The sequence below is a fragment of the Chrysochloris asiatica genome, unplaced genomic scaffold (genome assembly GCF_000296735.1).
Source record: "Chrysochloris asiatica unplaced genomic scaffold, ChrAsi1.0 scaffold00355, whole genome shotgun sequence".
Classification (NCBI taxonomy): Eukaryota; Metazoa; Chordata; class Mammalia; order Afrosoricida; family Chrysochloridae; genus Chrysochloris; species Chrysochloris asiatica.
In genome coordinates this window covers 712,243-715,465 of record NW_006408873.1, presented here as the reverse complement: position 1 = coordinate 715,465, position 3,223 = coordinate 712,243, and the positions used below count along the sequence as shown (strand labels likewise).

Here is a 3,223-nt window from a genome sequence, read left to right as displayed (position 1 = left end):
ACAATCAACTGTATGAGATCAGAAGGGCAGTATTTGCCCAAGGATAATGCTCAGAAGGCAGGAAGGGAAAGGACACCAGGACAGATGGAAACAGTAAACACAGGGAGGAAATGGGAAGAGTGCTTCTTACCTTGTGGGATTGTACTCAATGCCACAAAACACACTGTATATGAATGATTGAATGGAAAACAAATATGCTTCGCAAACTCTCACTCAAATCATAATAAAAAGTTAAAAAGATCAAAAAGACTAGTAAATATCTAAGAATTATTGAAGAGAGCCGGCTGACTGCCACATCCTTTAGGAAGCACCAGGATCCTTCAGCGAGGAGGCGCGACATGAGATGGCACGCACAACTGCTGTGGAGAGCCTCCTGTGCAGACCTGGGCACAGGACCTCACATCTCCTGGCCCAGAACCAGTCACAGCCTCACCTCAGACTCAGGCTTAGGCCCTGTGGACGAACACAGCATTTTGTGCCAAGTGGGCTTCTAGGTGAGCTTCTCTCTGTCTCCTCTCTCTACAAGCAGTTTCTGGACTTCAGATCTGTGAACGCCTGTGAAAATACCTCATTTATGTTTCTACAGCGAGAGTTGTCTATTAGACTGGCACACATAATTAAGGAAATAAGTCTCCTTCCAGATAATCTTCTTAGGACACCATACAAAGCTGGTATATCCAGAGTCTTCAGGAGCTTCTTGATTTTAAGGACAAAAGTGCTGAAGAAGCTAAAGCTATTTATGACTTTACAGATTAGTGTGATAATGGATCAGGAACCAACACAATGATGTCATCCCCACAATGGCCCAGGGTGTGAATGAATATAAGGAGAGCTTCAAGCTGGATCCTGTCACCTACCAGAACGTTCAGTATTTTTTGGATTGGTTCCACAAAAGTCATATTCCAATTAGAAATTACTCAATCAGTACTCTATAGTTTGGAGGGAAAGGCAAAGGAAGCCCCTTTCATAGGAAAAACATTGGAAGCATAATTCCAAACTGTAACGTAGTTGAAGTTAATAGAGATGGCTATGAAAATGCTAGGCATCTATATGACTTATATTACATTAATTCTCCTGAACTAGAATTTTAAGAACTCAATGCAAAATCACTAGATCAACCAATGCAAGTGGTTTATGTACTATTCCATCTCTAATACATGGTGGCTGTGCTTTTCAAGCATGCAATGAGAGCAACTATGGAATGCCATGCTGACAAACGTGTTTACTCCCTATTCAAGTCATGTCACAGTAGGCAATGACGACATAACCGTGAAGATGAGTGACCATGAAGGTAGTGCACCTCTTAGGAAAATGGACAGCCTTTAACTATATGTATTCAACGGCACCCCACCCTAGTACTGAGACCTCTCAAGCAGTGTCCCTGGCTGGTTTTGGTTATGCATTACCCATATTTTGTCTTTATGCCCAGTACTTCCAAGAAGACCTAGACTGTATTCCCTGGAGGGCTATGGGAAAGATGCAGTTCTTTACATTAAGACTCTATCAACAGAATCCATAGAAAGACCCCCAGCATACAACACAGCAGCCTGGAAGCATTCTAACGCCAACCACGACGCTGATGACTGGCGTATATCAAGCAGAGAACTGAAAGACATGACTACGCTCTTCCGTGCCTAGATACCCTTGGGATACCTGGGAAATCCAAACATGGATTTTATACTGAATTTGGAAGAAATTGCATCCAGAACTGGGTTATTCCAAATATTTTAAATGCCATTTTTGCAATTAACTGATGGGGTGGGAAAAATGGAAACTGAATTTCATTTATATCTGTTTAACCTCCTAAATGATAAAATTGTATCTATTTCACACATATATTTTCAAAGTTATTTGAATATATTTTTAAGCAACTGTGCTTTGGTCAACTTTTCTCTTTATGGTCTTTCAGAAGCATGGGAGTTTCAGAATTTCTACAGGAAGCTATGTAGTTTTAAAAAACAACTTTATGTTTATATCTACTAGAAACACTTTCTTACTAACACTGACTAGCTAGCCATCTTCCTGTGCTTTGGAGGAGTTCTGCCAGAGACAACTGTAATAAGATGGACTTTTTGGTGACCACGTATTTTCAGGCAAGATTTCTAGACTGCAGGAAAAAGAAACTGAATCTCAGAACTGGTGCATTTGAAAGATAGAGCAGCAAATGAGAAGGAGAATGAAATGACTACAGAATACTCAAAAAACTACCAAAAGAACCAGAACCATAAAATGTGTGAGTGCTGGCATAGGAACATTTCTAATCAAAATATTGAGACTTTATTAACGGGAAAATGTCATCTTAGGCTCATTACAACAATCCTTTGCATTTGTATGGAATTAATTTGTAGTTGACAAATACTTTGATATACTAAGGGACTTCAAAAAGTTTGTGAAAAATGGAATTTAAAGAGAGTGGAATTTTCCATGAACTTTTGGAAGCACCCTCACATAATGACTCTATTGATCTTCAAAACAGTGAGAAACAGAGCAGGTGGGATCATTCTTGTTTTAAGACTCACATGTTGGTTCAAAGTGGCCAAAAAAAAAAAAAAAAATTGAGCCAGGGCCCAAGTCATGTCTGGGGATCACTCGATCAGCTGCAAAGTCTGAGAAACTGTGAAGCTCAGGGATAGATGGATACTAGTCAGACCTTATCTTCTTTTTAGTGACAGAGAAATACATTTAGAAATTAAATGTAAATGTAACTACAATCTGCCATTTAAACAGAGAGTTTTATTTATCTGGGAAATGTGATGAGTTACAACACCTTAGTCTAGAAAAGATTCTGTAAAATTAACAATTCTCTGAGCATACTCTTCTCTCATACTTCGGACATATTGTCAGGAGGGACCAGTCACTGGAGAAGGCTATCATGTTTGGTAAAGTGGTGGTGGTGGTTATGTGCCGTGGAGTAGGTTCCAACTCATAGATACCCTATACAGGGTTTTCGAGGCTGTAAATCTTTATGGGTGCAGAAAGCCTCATCTTCCTCCCACGAAACAAGTGGTAGTTTCGAACTGCTGACCTTGCGGTTCACAGCCCGATTCATACGCTGGTGTAGGGTCAGAGAAAAAAGGAAGACCCCCAGCGAGATGGATTGGCCAAGTGGCAGCAACAATGGGCTCAAGTGTGGCAACAATAGTGAGGTTGGACCAGGATTGGAAAGTGTTTCGTTCTGCTGTGCATACGGTCGCTAAGGGTCGGTACCGACTCGATGACACCT

The 3,223-nt window shown here is 40.6% G+C and overlaps 1 pseudogene; it reads left to right on the top strand.

Moving 5' to 3' along the window:
* The first annotated feature begins 338 nt into the window (after positions 1–338).
* LOC102837436 lies at positions 339–1,638 on the top strand (annotated as a pseudogene).
* Positions 1,639–3,223: the final 1,585 nt, after the last annotated feature.